Raw genomic sequence first — 20298 nt, forward strand, 5'->3', positions numbered from 1 at the left:
GCACATGATGTAAACCATAAAACAGTTGTCACAACTGATTTATACTTAAACTTTAGTTCATGGAAGCTTAATAGGTCATGCATATACACATTACAGATTTTCTCTGTACAAATTACCGTATTTTAATACTATGAAAATTGCTAATTAAACTTTTTTATGTCCTGTTAACAGTTACTTCAGCAAGAGCTTTATTAAAAGAAGTTCAAATTCTACACTCCAGAGACATAAGCTTTTAAATCATAAAACTATAGAAATCATGGTAATTTTTTTAAAATTTTGTTTGTTATCAGTTCACTTGCAGAGCCACAAATATTCTTACTTACAAAGATGTCAAGTGAATAATTTTCAGAAAAAAAATTCATAATGATTTATAGCTAATTTTACATCACCAAGAACACCAACATTAAATCTAAAATATAACTTATTGGTTACAGTAGGTTCCTTGCAGTTCCGTTCTTGACAAGAAAGCAGTCAGATACCAGCAGTCTCATTAAATTGAGTTCAGGTTAGTTGAAACAGGATTGTGTGACAAAAGCTAACTGAAGTTTCGATATCTAAAGATGTTTTTCTATGTAGAAAACACTCTGCAAAATGGGCTACAATAATGCAGTCTCATTAAGGATTCATAGTTTGCAGAACAATACAAAACTCTCCCAAGGAGCCTCATGTAAAGAACTGTCCTGGTTTAGGGCAAATTTGGGAGAAAACCTCCAAAGGGGACCCCTCTCTGCAGCCAGTTCGGGAAGGATTCCTCAGAGACAACTGGAAAGAACCTGTTTATTTAACATGCAAAGCACTCTCCGGCACACAAAATGAACAGAACCGGATGACAAAACTCATCCTCTCCTCTGAAGAGATGACAAATTCAGGAAGTCTCTTGGGTGGGTGGTTTCTCTGTTATCCGTCCCTGTGGCGCTGGGAAAGGCTGCAGAGTGGGCCCTGGCACGCTGCAAAGTGCTCTTGGTGTTTCCCCGGGTCCTGGTCTGGAGCAGATTCAAATGGCTCCAAGAAAAGAGAATGGAGAACAGTCCAGGGAAAGCTCAGGCTGCCCCAGCTAGCTTGACTAACTAACTAACAAGCAAAAGGAGCGTGGTGTTCTGCCCCATCCAGGCCCAGACACAAAGAGTGTGCCAGCAGACTGGGGAGGAGGAGTCCAGTCCCTGATAAAACTCTGTGCTGCTTCTTCTCCCCGCCTTCGCTCTCAGCCAGTCTTGAGGGCACAGAATGTAATATCCAGCATAAACAGGACACATGACTGGGGATACAGGCATCATAACATCACCCTAGGACAAGAACTGTGGATAAGACCAAGCCAAATACACAAAGGTGACATTGGAATATCCTGAAAGAAGTGAAATTTTTGGGCCTTTTCACCTATTTTTTTATGACAGATGTTTAAAGCTACGAGCAGGTTTCAGCATACGGGTGAAAAGATAACTTGCAACAATTTAAACTGAATAAGAAATGATAACTCATTATTATTTTGCTGCCTTGAAGAGATGGAAGTTGTTTGTGCAGCTATCTCTTTAGAGATGTTCTCCACTTGTCCTTTCTTTGATAATTACAAAAAAAGGCATATGTGAACATATTAATTTGATCTGTATTTTAATGCACTGAGTTTCAGTGTTTAAACTGCAAATAACATTAAGCTGTGTTTTCAATTAATTTTTAAAACGAAACTCCTTGCAATTACTGTGGCTAGGATTCCCATCACAAAGAACTAATATCAGCAATCTGTTTCTAATTTTACAAATATATTAGAAATCTTTTCTAAATGGAGTAGACATTTATTTTGTATGATTTTTGCATGAAGGAGATGACACTTAAGATGTGAAATTTGTAATGTTATACTGCTTTATGTTAAAGATATTATACAAAATTGTTGGCATTTTTTTTTCCCATAAAAAGCCTCACAGCTCACACCACATTATTCTTCATACATTTCATGCTATTAATTTCTGAGGAGTTTCATGCAATTACCTCCACATTAATCTTTTGTCCAGCTATTAAAAAAAAAAAAGTAGTGTTGTTCTGTACTGCTTTCCACAGGAACAGAAACTATTCTTTTGTTTCCTTAGAGCGCCTTTCTAAAAAGACAACTGGTTACTTTTCAAAGACTTAAAGAAAAATGTTGTTTGAATATTTTTAATTTTTTATCTTGAAGTTTCACACTTACAATTCTGATTTAACTGCTTGTGAAAAAATAAAACTGATAAAGAGAATAAAGTTCCTTTAGTTTTGCAAAGGTGTTTTGCAGGAGAAAGGATTTGGGGTTTGGGGATTTTTCTTTTAGTAGAGCTTGTTTGTTTGTTTGTTTTAGTTGTGAGTAATTTAGGATTTTTTTCCTGACCTGAAATTGTATGTTCCTCTTTTTATTTTTATTTTTATTTTTTTTATTTTTAATTTTTTTAAATTTATGATGAGTCCAAGGGATTCTGAGCGCTCTTCACTTACCCTGTATGAAGAGACTGTAGAGACTGTATGAGTGGAAAAGGCCACTCACCTGCAACATACCCTAGACCTTTGCTGCAGTTTAGGGATGGATGGAATAGCACATTCATGCATTATGGATGTGTGGATACATCCAAAGGCATTCTTGGGATTTCCAAATATTTTCAAACATGGAGACAACCAGCACTGTTTAAACAAGCAAATAAACAAATAAAGAAAAAGAACCAGAACTAAACAAACAATCCAGCAAACAACAAGCGAAAATATGTTTGTTAAAACTGAGGTGAATTCTGCAGATAAGTTATATATTAATAAAGAGAAAAATATTAATAATTAAATAATTTTTCATTATAATGCGGTAGCTAAAATGCATAGACTGTGTAGTGATAGGTTTAAAAATCCTAAGCAACGGAGTATGAAACAGACTGAGTTACAAGAAACAAATTTGCTTTAAATGTGTAAAAATACAGTCGTATCTTGATCTATTCTAGACATATTTATTATATCAGATACACAACTATAATTGATTGCTATTATGTCCTCAACAACATTTACACACCTTAATATTTTTTAAAATATCTGGTCATAGAGTTTAAGTAGGACAAACCTTTGAAGGGTTTTGAAATTTGAATTTTTGAAAATTGAGGTAATCTGTCACTGTTCTTCAAAAATTTTTAAGTGGAAAATTGCAGTGCCTGTTCAGTAAACAAGCTGTGACATGTAAAAAGATCAGGAACACCATGTGTGGGTAACAGATGAAAACTGAAAAGGGTATGAGTATTCTTTAAACACCCACATTCAATATGTGAAACTTTATGCAAGATGGAAATCACAGGAGAATCACACACTATCAGTTGAGTCATGGCTGATAGAGACCCAATACAAATGCATGACAAAGCTGAAACAGAAATTGTTGAATTATGTAGCTTGTTCTCCGATTACTTGAGTAAATATTAAACTATGGGGTAAAATATATCTCTAATGGTATTATTTTTTACTTTATCTCTCTTAGTCAAGAAGAAAAATTACTATATGGGGGGGTTTCAAGTGCACTCTAACATTCTTTTACTAAATCTATAAAATATACAACCACTAATCTAATTCTTCCAGTAAAATAAAAAAAATTATTAAAACAGAGATGGTAGGACAGAAACCTGCATTTAGTACTAAAATCTTTGTAACACAGTTTTTTAACTATAAGTATTTCAGCATTTTTCAGTGGCTAAAGGGTTAACATATCTTTAATAAAAGCATATCCAAAAGTAAGCATGCCATAAAATTCCTTACAGGTATTGCTGTGTCTCCCTCAGTGCCACTGCATTTCTACTCCATCCTTCTACATAAGGGAAAAGTGAAAAACTGAGTTCTCACCCCTAAAAAGAGGTTAGTTAGTTGCTGCTAAAATCTTCATACAACTAGCATAAATATTTCAGCTTGATGCATATGCTCTCCCCGCTCTCAACACTTTTAAGATATTTACTTCTTTGAAGCATCTTCAAAATCATCTCTCAGGTGGTAGAAATAACCTAGCATAATTAATTCTAACCCTAGGTTCTACCAGTAGTTGACTTTTTTAATTTCTTCCTCTAGATAAAAAATGATCCCCTGTATTCTTTTTTTAATTTCCTGTCAGCTATGAAGGACATCTTTCTGATTTCATGCACATTTATTTACATAAGCAAGTTTTAAAATAATTTTGTCTGAAATTTCAAAGTGGCAATTGAAACAAATTAAGCAAAATAGAACTAATTGGAAGGACAAAAATATTATTTGACTGTATGCTTTTAATCATAAGTGAAAGGCATTCTTTCATATCAGAATACAGATGTAGCAGACGATGAAGCCATAAAGTCTAAACAGTCTTCAGAAACCCTGTGTTGCTCACAGAAGCTTCCACATTTACCTGATAGATTTATCATGTTTTTTATTAGAAAAATTACAACATGATATACTTAGAAGTGTTTTAAAAGTTTCTCAAGAGAGGATAGTCAGCTAATTACTTCCTAACACTTTTTTTTCCCAAATAATTCAATAGTTCTCTATGAAACTAATTTTTTTCTATGTATTCTAAAAAACTGTTTGGGTTTAAAAGAAATGTCACTGGTGTTGATTCATAGAGACTTCTTAATTAGAATGAAGCTGTCACTATAAACAGATGCATATCATAAACTGTGATTCTTTAGATTCAGATGTGCTTTCCACAAATAGTCACGTTTTGTAGAGGATTTTTTCAGTTTTGAAGGTCAATCAAACTTTTCTCCATTTATTCCTGTCATACTAAGTCTCATATTGGTCCAAATGCCTTCCCGCATGCTAAGTTATGTGCATAAGAAATGTGCCTGCCTATGTGTCCAATTCCTCAGAATCAATTTCATCTTTCACTAAATTTTAAAGAATTGATTACCAGTTTGCAGTAGTGGAATACCTAAAAGTAAAAAAAAAAAAAAACAAACAAACAAAAAAACCCCAAAAATGCCGTTGAAAATGTATTTTAAGGAATTCGTTTTCTTCTTCTCCAATGTCTCCAATCTCTTTTAGATGAACCAGAATTTCCATCAAGAATGCATATCCAATTTTTAGACACCTCAGATTTTTTTATGTGGGTATAGCTGTTTTCATGTAAAGTAGACTATCTAAGCTCGTAGAGTTTAATGGAAATCTGAGCTAAATCTACTGTTATACAGGTGTCTAGTGATATTTGATCAGATTTAGAAATCAAAATATACCCACAAGGTGGAAGCAGACACAACATAGGACACGTTGTAAGTTCATAAGCAGACTGATGGAATGACAACTCCATGCCAGTTCTGATATGCTGGTGCATCGCAAGCAAATTTCTTGAGGAACAATCATCAAGAAAAAACAGTTAGTATTCTTTGATGAAGAAGTGTTTTGGCTGCTGTAACCATCACTGGGATAATGTTACTAAAATGAAGTCAACGGATATCCTTTCCAAATGCAGTCTATGATTCCTGAATTTTGTTTATGTTCTTTCATGCTGAATAAAAATCCTATTGCTAGTAGTATGTTGTTGATACAACCTGTTAAGGCAGATGGTGCTGTTCCTACCTTAAACACTTGGATTCAGAGTATTTATTGCTATTACAATCTGAAGACGTTGTGTTTAAATTTTATGAAAGTTGAGATGAAAACTAGGAAATCTTCAAATTTATTATTATTAAATGTATTAATTATAGTATCGTTGATTAGTACTTTAATTATCAAGTGCAGTATCTTCTTCTTCCTGTTTTAGTGGGGGATTTTTGAGCCACTGAGTCAGTTCTATGTTACTTTTTGAAAAAAAGAAGAAATAACTGCAGACCTATGAAAAACGTTCTAGAGGATTTTATGACACAATGAGTTAAAAACTCATTTTTGAATATTAATATGCCTATTTTCTTACCTAAACTAGTATTTCCAGCATTATTTCAAAACAAATTTCCTGGTTTCCACTACAATTAGAATTCTTTTGTCTCTTTAACCTGAACACTTTTCAAAGCATTGATCTTTTCATCCTCAACCTCATTAAAATATTTATATTGAATCATAAACTGGAACATCAGAGAAACAATTAAGATTTTATCAATTAGATATGGTGACATCTTGCACCTTTTAAAAACCACATTAATTCACATTAGCATGTGATATTTATATTTTGGTGGAAACACCAACATTCAGTGTTTATGTTGTGGCCTCATGTATTAGTTTTTGTAGAAATATGAAGAAGTTCAATCAGCCTAACAGTGAAATTTTATATTTGCATTATTAACACTGAGAATCAGTTATAGGCATGAAACACCAAAAATATTTATTTGACGTATTTCTTTATGCATTGTGGTACAAGCCACTGTTTTCCACAGTTTCAACCCCAAACCAAGTTTATTAACTGCCCAAATCTTTCCAAACAATAAAGAAACTAATTTTGGCAATGGTAGGTAATGGCTTTACTGTAGTGCCCTATAGAACTTGTTAAAGGATTATGAGTTCATTTAAAAGAAGATTGAAAACGATATCAGAAAACAATAACTTCTAAAAGCAACAGATGTAGACTCTATTCAAATGCATGGCCTAATGCCTTTGTTTATTTTATTTTTGCCAAAGAAACTGTTTTAAGTAATAAAATTTGGTTAGAGCAATAGCTAAAATAAGAACTTATTTCTAAGAAAGAAATGTGACAGGGAAATGCCTACATTTCCACTAAATTTTGACTTTCATTTAATAAATGGCAAATAGGGATGATGAACAAAAGTATTTCATCAAATAATTCAGACAGAATTCTGCAATGCTGTAATGTGTTGGACAGTACGAACACAAAAAATTGCAGCATACTGTGATATACTTGGTTTGTGTGGTGCTGGCACACAGACATGATTTACACTTTCAAATATTTACTTGGAGTGCTGTGGTGGTATGATATACAAACTACAGTTGCTATTAATCAGAATATCTGGTTCTGAACACTGATATTAGCTCATTAATTTTCCTGTAGTTTAAATTTGTTTCCATTAAGACAAAATTTTACCATTAGCATTAAGTGTGAGTCAAAAGGTTGATATTACAACTTCACTTACAATGTGTTCTATGAATGTTCAATCTGCAAGCTATTAAGAAGAGATGAACCAATCAGAGGTGAAAATCATGTACAATCTCAGTCCTGGCTGGGTGCATTTGATTGCAATCAAGAATCATCTGATCATCTAACCACAAGTGCTGGAAATAAAATATACACTGAATTTTGTCATATTTCACTTAAAAGATGTATAATTCTGTCCTCCTTTACCCTGAGGGTTTAGATTTGAAGCCTGGTTGTTTTTCTACTCATGCAATTATCCCTGAAGAAAAAATAAATTATGTCCATTAATACATCTGTATGTCATACATAAAAGTTGCAATACATAAAAGCACACAAAACAAACAGATTTAGAGGTCACTTTAATATTAATGGAATAAAAAAATAGGTAATCTATAAATTATATAAATTTCTGAATTTCTGTAATATGACTAAACTTGCCTTTTCTCAATTCTTCCAGCTACTTTCTTTAATTCTGACTTAGAAACTTCTAGCAAAGAAGAAAATAAATTTCATATATCTTCTAACATTAGTTTCTATAAATCCCAAAAATTTTGTAAGTCTATAATGCATAGAAATAGCAATAAAAAGTATTCTGATAAAATGCATTTTTAGTTCACAGACATCATTTGCTGTTAATTTTAGTTTTTATTTTGCCTTCCTGACTTTGAAAATTTCTTTATTAAATTTGTTTTATAAAAGGGGTATTTTTACATCACCGCTGTCCTTCTCATCTGTTATGGTGATGTTCTAATCTGAATATGATTAGATATATCCTTACTATTAAGAAAGAGAATTTTTAAAATAAAGTGCTGCACTTGTATCTGTCTTCCTTTCAAGAAGGTTAACAAAATTCCTGTTTCATGTATACTTTTGCTCAGGTATTATCAAGCAATATTAGAAGTTACTCAGGGATTACACTTCTCTTTTGTTGGTTACCTTTTATTCCTGCAACAAATGCATTTCAGAAAGGAAAGGGAATTCATTAAAGATAAATTATTTAGTCCAGGAGGAACTGAGGTCGGACACAGAAAACTCTGCAGATATTCTCAGGAAAACAGAAACAGTGCTTATTTCCCAAACTAATTATTTTTATAGGCTAGTTAAGATAAATCTTTGGGATTTTTTAGCCATCAGACACTTGGCAAAGAGTGCTACTAGTACAGTATGTTGCTCAAAAAAGAAAAGGAAAAAAAGACAAATAAATCAACTTTTGGATTAATATTCAATTTGTGTATGTTTTTTATTCAACCCAATAATTCTCCATTTTACAAGTGATTCTCTCAGTTTCTTCTAACAAATGACTTTTACTATATAATAATATATTTTACAATTGATTATTTATTTTGAAGGGAGTAAGTAAACATGGACCTCTTCCTCCTGCCACCAAACTTTGAATTGTGCTGTTATACAGAAACCTGCAGAGTAAAGAACAAAAGGGGCAACTCTTTCCCCTCTATAACTTTCCATTTTCCTATGGATTAATCTCAGGAGTATTTATCTTTAGTAATCTCAACAGGACAGTGCATCACCAGTCATGTAGCAGATGGTCAGATACATGAAGAAAGGTAAGAAAACCCCTCCCAACTGAAAAACAAATTATCAGAAATACTCATTTTAATATGACAAATTGATATTGAGATATTGTGCATTAGATTTAAAGCAAACATTTTCAGTCTTCATTTTGAACTCAAGAATTTTCAAGTTCAGCTCCAAATTCCAAGAAATCATTGCTGCTAATTACAACCTCTAGGTAATCCTTTATCTTCTAAGTCAGAACACCAACATATTTAACCTCTTCTGACAAAACCATTAAATGTATGAAGGTCAAAGTTTAAAAATTATTATAAAAGGACGGAATAGTGGTTGCACGATGATAAGGTGTCAAAAGACAACTTTTATTTCCTGTGTCATATATATGCTTTTAGTTTAAGCAAATATTTAACCAAGAAAAATAGTTTTATATGCTTTTTCAGGTTATTACACATGCATGCACATCTTTATCTTGAAAGAGTTTTCTGCTGCTATGTTTTGGAAAAATTCTGTAAAAGATGGCTTTTAATTTTATTAAATGAAAACACACTATTTATTAAGAAAAGACAATATGAAAACAGCATGAAAAAGAGATTATTCATCAGGAATACACAATAAAATTAACACTCTTAACTATCTGGTTTTTTACTATTCTTTGCCAAAAATCTGCTTTAGGTAAATTTCCAACAAATCCCTAAAGTTTTATTTTTAAATTTAACAACACATCATAGTTAAAATTCTTCCATAAGTATTTTAGCTCAGAATAAAAAACAGCAAAAAGGCATATGATATTATTGAAAAATAAAGTTTATTGTGTAAGATAATTCAAAACATTAAAAGTACAAGTTTTCCAATAAGTTGAACAAGCACATGAATTTTCAGTGCACATAACTTTTAAAAAGTAAACTTCTGTGATCTTTCTTTTATATTTAAATTTTAATCAATTTCTTAACTAATACCCATCTGACTTCAAAACTGTGATTACCTTTAGATAACATCTGAAATATTTTATTAAGTGTTTACTAAGGTGATACTTCAGCTTTTAAGTATATATGGTATTTAATCTTCAATAAATTACTGGCAATATATTTACTATTACAGTGAAACACTCTAAAAGACATTAACATTTTTAATGGACAATCACTATTCAGCATTTCCTGAAAATCAATATTATTTTTTTAAATCAAATTAATTTTGTTTAGTAGGTATAATTGGGTATTTGTTAGTAATGGCTCTCATGGGTTTTCCTTTTTTTATTTAGATCCTTAAAAAATCATAAGTAGAATTTGACTGACTTCATGCAGATATTAAAATAGGATCTATAAATTATAGCCAGAAAGGTATCTCTTTCCTTCCTTATTATAAAGTGCCCTGACATGACAACTTTACCTACAGAGATTCAGTATTAATGTGGATGGACTTCACCTTTCTAATCTTCTATAAAATAGTCCTCAAATTATATCATCAACGTTAAAAAAAAAAAAATTTGAATTATTCAATTGAGTTGGAAAGAATCCCTGAAGATCATCTAGTCAGTCCCCCTTGCCATAAACAGGGATATCTTTCACTAGACCAGGTTGCTCAAAGACCCATCCAACCTAACCTTGTGCCCTTTCAGTGATGTGAACATGCAAACATCCTGGGCACCATGTTCCACAGTTTCACTTCCCTCATTGTAAAAAATGTCTTCATTATTTGCAATCTAAATTTATCCTTTTTCAGCTTAAAAACATTTTCCCTTCTCCTGTTACTGCAGACCATGACACAAAGTCTGTCTTTCTTATAAGTCACTTTTAAAAATTGAAAAACAGCAATAAAATTTTCCCAGAGCCTTCTGTTCTCCAGGCTAAACAACCCCAACTGTCTCAGCTGGTCTTGAACATTATCATGTGCTATCTGCTATTTCAATACAAAATGAGGAGTTATAACACAGTTCAGAATAATGTTGGAGTCAGACTGCATGATATGGATTAAAATCAAGATGATAAAACATCAGGCTTTCTTGCTTATTTTCCCCAAAATCCATATATATTTGATCTTCATGCTTTGTTCTGGCAAAACCAGGGATTGCTTCACCCTTTTTTAAAAACACCTCCTTTTTTGAGGAAGAATTTCCTCGCATTGTTGTATTTCCAGCTGATGAGATGATAGAATGCTAAAAGTACAAAGTTTCTGTCTCAGACCTTGTTTTGGTTCAAGATGTAAAGTGATGTATTGTATAACTAATACACAAACATACAACTATTTTTCTACTTAACTGAGAGTTGTGTTTCAAACAGAATTGCAGAATCATTTAGGTTGGAAAAGATCTCCAAGAACTTTTGACTGATCACAACCTTGTTAACTAGATGATAGCTCTAGGTGCCATGGTCGGTTTCTTCTTCGGCATTTCCACGGGCAGTGACTACACCACCTCCCTGAGCCGTCCATCCCATGCTTAACAACCTTTTCCTTGAAGAAATTCCACCTGACGTCCAATATGAACCTCCTCTGGTGCAGCTCAAGTCTATGTTCTCTTTCCTTGTCACTGGTGTCCTGGGAGGAGAGACCAACGCGCATTTGGTACACCCTCCTTCCAAGTTGTAGAGACTTGTACAGAGTGATGAGGTGCCCCCTGAGCCTCCTTTTCTCCAGGCTAAACAACCCCAGCCCCCTCAGCTGCTCTCACAGGATTTACTCTCTAGCTCATTCATCGGCTTTGTTGCCCTTCTGTGAACACACTCTAGCACCTCTGTGTCTTCCTTGAAGTGAGGGACCCGGAACCAGGTGCAGGACTCAAGCTGCATCTTCACCAGGATGAGTTTTTCCCAGGTACATGGCAAAACATGTAGTGTTTTCTGAATATCTTTGTAGGAGTAGAGATGGACACATTCACTTTGAAATAAAACCCCCACATTTTAAGGGAAAATTTTAAGGAAAACAAGCAGTTTTTATTGGTATTTATGACCTAATTGGACAGCAAGTAAGGAAAAAAAAACTTTTCTGTTTGCTTTATGCTGGGTTTAGCTAATCTAAAATTAGATGGTGGAGGAAAAAGATTTTTGTCCACCATAATAAATGAGACAACCTAATTATTAATATAAGTATAATATACTCTTGGGTTTACCTCCAAGTAATTTTTGCTAAAACACATTCAACAAGAGTCAAGGCTAATGATCACAGTTCCAGATAAACAGCATTTTCATACTTACATCAGCATATTGATGACAAACTTAGTATATAGTGTACAGAAAGTAATTTCATGCTTCACTTTCTACTTATTTTCATGTTTAGATAAGCGATTAATGTCCTTCCAGCTGTTTCTGGATGTTGTAGTTCCTGGGAGTAATACTGCACATACCCAAACAAAATTAATTAAATGCTGCATAACACTGTTCTTGTTGGAACAGAATTCTTAAAACAGATCCAACCAGCCATAATATTTAAATGCAAAGGTTTATCTGTCTTAATGTCTAGATGTAGTGAATGGGGGAAATCTAGAGAAAAATATGAGAAACATGCATAACGATATTTCTCTAGAAAAATCCTTGGAAACTGCATGAAATACAGAGATTTTGTCTATTAAAACATTTGTCTTTGAAGTTAAATACAAAATATAGTAAAGTGGACAGAGACACAGTTTGCAAGGAGATGCTCTTTACTTATGATGGCTGAGTTTGTTTGACAATTGACTTCTGCCTTAGTTATGAGTTTCCCACACTGTTTAAACAGACGCAAAGGTTAAGTGCCTTAACTAGGTGCTATGCAATATTGACCCCTGAGTTTCACCACCCGACACTGCTCTCTGCTTGCCCATTGACCTGTTCACCACAGCTCTTTGAGTGCAACCATCCAGCCAATTGCTTTGTGTGGTCCATCCACCACATATGTGCCTCTCCAGTTTAGAGACAAAGATGTCATGTGGGACGGTGTCAAATGCTTTATATGTCCAGGTAGATGACGTCAATTACTCTTTCTTCCACCACATAACATGTTACATGTGTCAGAGAAAGTTTTTTCTGGTTTAAACTTCATTTCATGCGCTATAGTTATTATGAATCTTGGAATTTCGTTGGCTATGGTAGTGGAAACAAAAGAAGATTAGTCCAGTATTTCTCATTAGCTTCCAGAGACACTAGTAAACCACATGTTTTAATGAAGTATTAAGCATATCTTATAAATTCCTAGCAATACTGAATAATGATATTTTAGCACATGCTAGAGTATAGGCACTTTTTTCACCCCACATTTCAATAAGGGGCAGGACCTTTGTTTTAATGTATTGGTTTGTCATGATTTGAAAAATGAAAGTTTAAGAACATGTAAGACTTCAAGAACATTTTCACTTAATGGCTTTGAAACATCTTCCACCTTTAATCAAATAAAATCCTTTTTCACCACATGTTTTCCTGATCAAAGTCCCTTTACATACACAGGTCTGTTCTTATGGTGTCTGACAACACTGAAGAGGGAGAAACCTCGAAGCATTGAGACACAACCTCCACAATCTAGAAACCTTGGGGTTTACGTGGTGCTTGAGGCACTCACAGAACAAATGCCATCTGTCAAGAGAACATATGCTGTTATTGATTATAAGCTTAACTATCATCAGTGGCAGAATTAACAAATCTTTACATTCATAACAAGGTTTGCTGCTAACTTCAAGGAAAATTAGAAGTTATATTCATAATCCTAAAATATATTTCCGATTCCTAAGAGGAATCTGTAAAACTTCTAGTATGAAATTATACAACTTTCTAAGGAAAGCCAAACCACTGAGAATAACAAATTACACAACTTCAAGATTACCAGTATCAGTAATCACAATGTGGAATAGAAAGGTATAGAATGGAGGTTATGCATTGTTTCCCAGGCTTTGTTTGTGTACTTTTTATAAGAAAAACATTTTAGCTTTTAAAGACTTTCTTATCTGCTGGTAGGCTATATATTTGAGAGTGCTCCTTAATGAGTTTAGATTTATCAGATAATTTTGTCCAAATGGTATAAGCCATATCCCAATTTTCTACAACTCCATGCACTACCCCAAACCTGAGAATTCATGAATTCCAGTACAATATCATTAACCCCCTTCATCTATTCGTGCTCACATACAGACTACTAATGATCAGTTATTAACTTGGTTCCTTAACAGGAAAAACTGTAGTGCTGTGTAGCAGCCAGTCTTGTAAAACTTGAAGCAAGACTGATGCTAGCTGCTCAAACTTCCTTGTCTCCATTTTTGTTGATTGTATTCTGACTAGTGCTATTTATTCTCTCTTTAAAAACACATTTCACAAAGTTGAGTCTATGATATTACATATGAAGTTTTAGTAATAATTGCATTCCAGAACTGTACTTTGCATAAATATGGAATAACTTATGTTGAGAGAGACAACTCCCCGGGCAGAGTAATGTCACTTTATCTGAGATTGCTTAGAGCTGCGCCGATCTTTAAGTAAAGGAGACTTCACTGCATCTCCAAGTAGCCTGTTTCAGTTTTTCACAACTGTCACTATAATTTTTTCTTGTTTTTATATTCATTTGAAATTGTTCTTGCTGCAGCTTGTTTCCTGTGGCTTATCACCCTTTCCCTGTCCAACTCTCAGAAGAGTTTGATTTTTTTCTTTATTACTACTCAGTGACATCTAAAAAAAAGCAAGTGCCTTTCCTGAGAGCAAGACATGGGAAGTAGGTGTCTTCAGAATGAATAAACCCAGAGTTCCTGATCTCCCCACTCAGGCCTTCAGCCACCTTTGTGGTCACTTGTTAAACTTTTTCAGTTTGCAAATGCTTTCCTCATACCTGTGTGTTTCTGAGTGTGTCAGTACCAGGCACTGCTGCAGGTGCAGTCTTATGAGTGGGGAATAGTGAAGAGTAATTACTTTTTTGCATGCCCTGACTACTCCTGTCATTGGGAGCTGTGCTCTCCTTTATGGAGCCCACTTTGACCTGGCCTTCCCCACAAGGGTGTGCTGCTGGCTCTCATTCAACTTGGTTTCCATCTGGACTCCCATCTCTATTTCTGCAAAGCTTCTTTCAAGTATTGCTGGGTAATCTCAATTTCACTGCTATTGTGAAAGATATCAAGGCTGATTTTGTCTGTTCATAAACTAAGTGGAAGCTAGCTGTAATTTACAAAGAAAATTTAAGGGAAATGGTCTTATCCCAAATGAAGAAAGGAATTATTATTTTTGTGAAGAGACAAAATGGCATTTCATCTGGATCAGATTGTCCCATTTGAGTATAGAGAAAGCTTGACTTGTTCTATGAAACTACCTGGAGAAATTAATAGATATGGAGAAAGAAGATGAGACAAGTAAAAAAACTGACATTAGTGGAGCAGCCAGAGAAGCAATATTATAAACTAAAGAGATGAAGCTAAAGAATGAGGCATAAAATGATAAACAGCTAAAAGAAATTGAACTAGAATAAAAATATAACAGTTAAGTCAGAAGCAGAATATAGTAAACAGACAAAACAAAAATTCAAAACTGGAGCAAACAATAAGCAAAGTATGCAAAGTAGCTGAAGAATATGGGAGCAGAAATGAGCCTCAGGCCTTGTGCGATGAGATAAAGCAGATGACTGGAAGACCTGAACTGAAGATGTTGGCAGTAAGAGACAAGTGTTGACAAATTACTACTGATAAGAAATGAATGAGCGACGAAAAGAAGATTTTGAAAAGCCATACAATGTGTAATTACAGGACCTGGAATAAGCCTGGAGATCATTCTCTGTGGAGAGGCATACCTCAAATAAATGAAGAAAGACAAAGCTCAGAATTCTTGCAAGAAAAAGTAAAAATATCAGTACAAAGCCTGACAAGTATGAATGCAGAAAGAGGAAATAATGTAGACTAAAAATCTAAGACTACCACAATCTTGCTAAAAAATACAGTAAATAGAAAAATTACATCATCCAGAAGATATTTAACATCAATTCCAGAAAAGGGCAAACATGAGCAAATGAGAAAACTGTTTTAAAAGGAGGGTGAGAAGAGCAAGTAAAAAACATATTAAGCATTAACTTATAAATTCTACTGGCATTTACAAGAGTGCTGAGGATGTGTATTATAAAGAATGGCAGCGAATTTTCAAGAGAAATGAATCATGTGGATCAGATTTTTGTGATAATAGAGATTCTGGAAAAAATATCACTGTTAAAGAACACACTACAGTAATTCCACAGGACTCAAACTTTAGATTACGTTTCAAATAATAGAATATAGAGCTTAAGAATTAATGGCATTTTCCAGCAGATAAGCTTCTTCACATGATATGTTTTTAGAGAATTAGTGACAACAATAAGAGCAGATGAGAAACTGACCTGATTATACAGGCTAACAGGGAGGACAATCAAAGATGTTCTCAGATGTGTTCATTTTAGTGATTAAAAGTAGAAAAAAAATTTGTACTGGAAGCCAAAATAGGAAAATTAATTTTATGTGAGAAGTAGGTGAGACAACCAAAAGGGACAACCTTAGATGTACAAATGATCATAGACTCATGGTCCTGTTCAACAACTATTTACAGAGAATTACAAGACAGAGTCATTAGTGCCTTGAATAAATTACTTGAAATCAAGTCCTGAATTAAAAAGATGTGAACCAATGTTAAAAGTCAGATTTGTTGAAGTACTCAGGAGAAAGAAGTCCTCTTTTATTCTTCTTTGAAATCAAATATCAGTAAAATGTCAGACAAGTCTAAATTGAGCAAGTTTCCTAAAGATGAAGAAAATTCCTTTAAACTTTCAGCATTTATTCCTACAAAGAAACTTTCCATCAATGATAGCAACAGCGAAGCTACAAGAATAAATTTCACTTTTGCATTTGAAGTAATTTAAAGTCCTCACTTCCTGTATGGTTAATGAAAGCTTATTTGAATACATTTTTTTTTATATTTTTAAGGATTCCTACAATAATAAACATAACAAAATTTGACCAAAAAAATGTGCTATAAAAACAAAGAGGAAACAATGTGTTTAAACAGTTTAACCCTCAAAACACGATGCACATTCTTTCAGACCTAAAAGAAATTGAAATTCTTACTTCTTTAGATGGAAAATTTATTATTTAATATATTCATCCACCACTAAAACTTTTATGTATTCAATATTGTTTCTTTTTTTTAAGTTTCCATCTCTTCTGAAAAATATTGAGACCAGGACTAAAGACACAGTGATCTTGCACAGATTTCACAAGAAAGAGATCATAAAAGTTGATTTTACATTGCTTCCTTCTCTGTTGCTGTTGCCATTTGGTCAATTAGTATCATGGTTGTAGTATTTTAGCAGAACTGGGTGATTTCTACAATATTCAAATGCCTTTTGTCTATGCTGGTCCTCTAGAGTTCTGAGATGTCCCCTTTCTCCAAATATTACCTAGAGCTCCATCAGAAATCCTCTGTGTGTGTAAAAAACAAACTGGTTAGTTCAGGTCAGAATAAAATGTTGCACATCACAGAAAAATATATTTTCCACATTGCTCTTTTCTTTCCTGATCTTTTTCCTCCATTAAAGATGTATTTGTTTTTTAAATAGGCTAAAACCTAAAACCATTCGCATTCTTGAAGATGAGTCAGATTTTTTTCCTCTGGGCCTCTTTGGTCTATTACTGACTTTGACTGTTGTGGCATTCATAGTAATCCCATCCTTAAGAACATTACAGTTTTGAGATACACTTGTGCTCATTCTTTTTCATACTACCATGACTATAACAAAACTTGCCCTTGTTGACAAAGTTTTGTCACCTCACCAGGAAAAGGGAAGTAATATGGCAAATAAACTGTGAATCAAAATCAATTACCATCTGTTTAGCAAATCAAATCTGACTTGATGTAAATTAATTTATTGCCAATTAATAACAAAGTAGGATAATGAGAAATAAAACAAAACTGAAAAAACCTTTCTCATCCCCTTCTTCTTCCCTCTCTCAATCATACTGATAAATTTTCTACCTCCTCCTGCCTTGGTGGTGCAGAATGGATGGAATGTGGGTTGTAGTCACCTCATAGTATGATGTGGGTCCATTCCACAGGCTGCAGATCTTCAAGAACTGCTCTGGGATGGATTTCCCAAAGCCCATAGTTCTTGCAGGAAAACTTGATCCTGTGCGTACTCATCACACACCTCAGCTCTTGCCAGGAGCAGGCTCCAGCACAAGCTGTTCCTGCTATGTGGAATCTTAGGGCACATTCCCCTGCTCTGGTGTGGGACCCCCCATGGGCTGCAGGTAAATCCATTCTGGTCCTCTGTGGGCTGCAGGGGCACAGCAGCATCACCATGGTCTGCACCAGCAGTTGCAGGGGAATCACTGCTCTGACATCTGGAGCACCTCCTCTACCTCCCTGTTTGCTGACCTTGGTGTCTGCAAAGTTTCTGCCATATTTTCTCACTCCTTTCTCACACAGCTGCTGCACAGCAGGTTTTACCCTTTCTGAAATGTGTTTTCACAGAGACTCCACCAGTATTGCTGATGGGTTTGGCTTTGACAAAGTAAGGGTCCATCTTGAAATCAATTATGTTGGACACAGGGGCAGCTCCCAGAGTCTTTTCACAGAAGTCATGGCTTAAGCCTTCATCCTTCTAGTAAAATATCACTACATAAACCAAATGCATTAAGAAATTAAAATTCTTTATTTAATATGTACTGGATGTTTTCTAAAAGGATGTGGCTGGCTGGCAGAGAGGTTTCCTGCTTCCAAAATGCTGGGTGATGCAGTCTATTTGAGACAGAACCTTTTATAAATAGAAAATGAAACCAGAGTTTCTAGAGGGACATGGAGCAAAGAAATACTAAAACTGGGATAAGAAGGAAGTCTACCGCATTAATAAAAATGGGAAGAAATAGTGCATAAAAAGATATATTGTCAGCCCTCAGATATAATAAAAAGAGGTTTTGGACTTCAAATCTTTTGGTCCCACTTACCTTTTTCTTCCCTGTTAAGCCCCCAGTTTCTTCTGCTGACATGCAACTTAATCGGGTAAATCCTTTGATCAATGTACATAACGAAAAAGTAAAAGATACATGATTCCTGACCCTTGACATGGTGACTCTATTGTTGATGAAGGTCAGCAGCAAAGTACATCTTGGGGTCTGCTGTTCTCTTATTGAGCTGCCAGTAGTACATCAATCCACTTTTTTTGGGATGCTTGGAAAACAGCCCTTATCTTGGTGGTGTGCTGAGGAGGGAAGGGGATAAAGAAAAATTTGTAAAGTGCTGGGTGGCTTTTCCTATACTTACTTTAAGAATTCACTCAATCTCAGTGACAATGAAGAGAGAAAGGTGAGATTGGTATTACTTGCAATATATTCCCCTCTGCCTTTCCTTTTTTTGATAATTCTGTTCAATTCAGACCAGAGCTATATTTAATTTAACTGCTTTTATCATACCAGACCTACACAGGAAGCAGCCTGCAGTGAGCCTGGCCAGAATGATTTACTATTACAACACATCACCCTATAGGCTTAAAATGCACAAAAAGCGATTTTAACAGCTCTCTGTGGGATGCAGGCAATACAGATTTAATGTTGCAACACAAGAGGAAGAGCAGATATAAATGTCTATACTAACACTCTCTAAGCAGCCATGGAATCTCTGGCTGAAGGAGGATTAACTTCTTGTCAGGCATTAAAATCTATAATAAGAAATAGAATAACTGAATGGAGTTGGTGGGTGTTTTTCTTCAATGCAGAAGGGATCTAGAAAGTCTGCCAAAAATCCAAAAGCTTTGAAATGGGAAATGAATTAAGGGCTGTGAGTACTTAACCTGTTAAAGGTTAAGAGAACTGTGAGCTAAGAATGCAGATTTATGAGTTTGAGAGGGGCCAATAAATAATGACAAAACATTATGATTCAGCCATTTCCACTTGTGATAAATGACACAGTTCTTTTCCTGAAAAAAAAAATTCACTGGATTACTACTTCATTGTCCAAATGGACTGAAAAAGATGCATATAAGACTGAACAAAAGTTCTTTTAACTGGATGTTTTCATAAATGTTACTGAACAAAGGTGTTGCAGAGTTGCTTCTGATGAAGGCATTGCTGCTTATTGTGGTTAGCTTAAGAATGACATTTTAGCTTCATAGCAATATTCAAGGTTTCAAGCTTCATCTACATTTCATATAGGAACTTTTGTTCTTAAGACAGAACTATCATGAAACACAGTGTTTGGGGTATTTTCTTTAAGGTTGCTCACTTCTTTTTTTTCTAGTGAAGTCCAGTCTGAATGCCCAAACCTTGACAAATTATTTGGAGGTCAAAAAAGATTCTGCCATTTGGTTTAATGAAACAACAAGTTAAAAAAAGAGAAGACATTCTGATTTGAAAGGTTTGGTCTAATATATCATTCATTTACATTGTATTTGTATGTCAGAAAAAGAAACTTCCTCCATAAAAACCAACAGAATCCATACTCAGATACTCACTTAGTGATCAAACACTGCAAATATATTTACTTTGTATGAAAAATCAATTGGGAAAGCATGTCATTCTTTTTAACATTGATTTGGACATCAAAAATGTACCTAGACACAATTATTTAATTTTTATCTCACCTAAAATGAAATGTTGCTCTAAAGTGAAATGATTAAACCATTAGGCTTTGTTTCTTCATTAGTTTACCTTATCTAGTAACACACAGAAGAACCTGAGAGACAGTGAAACTGCATTTTTTTATTATTGCATTTTCAAGCAAAATGCAGACTAGGAGTATTAAATGTCTGCTGGTCCTAAGATTTCATCAATAGTGGGAATAATCACAGCT

This window comes from Ammospiza caudacuta, chromosome 2, assembly GCF_027887145.1.
Source record: "Ammospiza caudacuta isolate bAmmCau1 chromosome 2, bAmmCau1.pri, whole genome shotgun sequence".
In the NCBI taxonomy this organism is placed as follows: domain Eukaryota; kingdom Metazoa; phylum Chordata; class Aves; order Passeriformes; family Passerellidae; genus Ammospiza; species Ammospiza caudacuta.